Genomic DNA, 1,076 nt, shown 5'->3' on the forward strand with positions numbered 1-1,076 from the left:
GGGGATTGGGGCGTGGGAAAGGGGGGGTCAGTGATAGGGAGGGGACATGGGCGTGACCACGGGGCAGGGGCGGTGTTGGTGTTTTTATGGACGGGGAAATCGGCAGAATTGGCACGGCCAGGGGCGTTCCTGGGCGCGATGTCCCCGCTCCGAGTGCCACCGGTGTTCCCGGGGCAAGGGACGGGCTTTTCCCCGCACAGCACAGCTCCGTTTTTCCCCCAAAAAGCTCCGGTCCCGCTCGCCCCGGCGGGTTCGGTACAAACCCCGAACAGGAAAAAAATCCCGGGAAAAACATCCCGGGAAAATCCCAGGAATTTTATGTAAATCAAAGCGTGATTGAACCATCGCTGCCTGAGGATTCGGAGGAGCTGAGACCTCCACAACCCCTCCAAGGCCATAAATAAGTGTTATTAATTATTATCGATACTTCTCTGATGCGCGTTCCCGGCAGTGACATTCAGCACTGCGAGGCTGTGACAGGGGTCGGTGACACACGGTGACACTCGGGGAACAGCCCCGGGCCGCCCTCTCCGCGCACCTTCAGCGCTGGGCTCTCTATTTTTCATTTCGCTTTGGTTTTTATACATTTGAAACCTTCCCCCGGGCCCGGGTGTTTTGTTCTGGCCCCAAATCTCACTTTTCTCCCCGAGCGGAGGGGCTTGGTGAGGTTTGGGGGGGCTCAGCCCAAAGCCACCCCCAGGGACCCCAAAACCGCCACAAGGACAGAGCTCGCTCCTGGCCCCATCAGCAGCATCCGAGCGCTGCCCAAAACCTCCCGCACACCTGGATCCCTCTGGATCCCCCTGGATCCCCCTGGATCCCCCTGGATCCCCCTGGATCCACCCGCGACCTGCAGGGATTCGCCTCCTTTTCCCGAGACTCCGGGGAGACCTGGAGCGCTTCCAGTGTAACCGAGCAGGGGGAGAGGAAACAGCGGCGGGGCCGGGGGAGTTGCTCCAGAGCCTCGCAGGGACGGAGCCGGGACATCCCGGTGCCCCTCCCGGTGCCCCTCCCGGTGCCCCTCCCGGCTCGGTGTTCCAATGGGATCGGCGGCGGCGGCCGAGCCCTCGGCGGGG

This window comes from Parus major, chromosome 26 (assembly GCF_001522545.3).
Source record: "Parus major isolate Abel chromosome 26, Parus_major1.1, whole genome shotgun sequence".
Lineage (NCBI taxonomy): Eukaryota > Metazoa > Chordata > Aves > Passeriformes > Paridae > Parus > Parus major.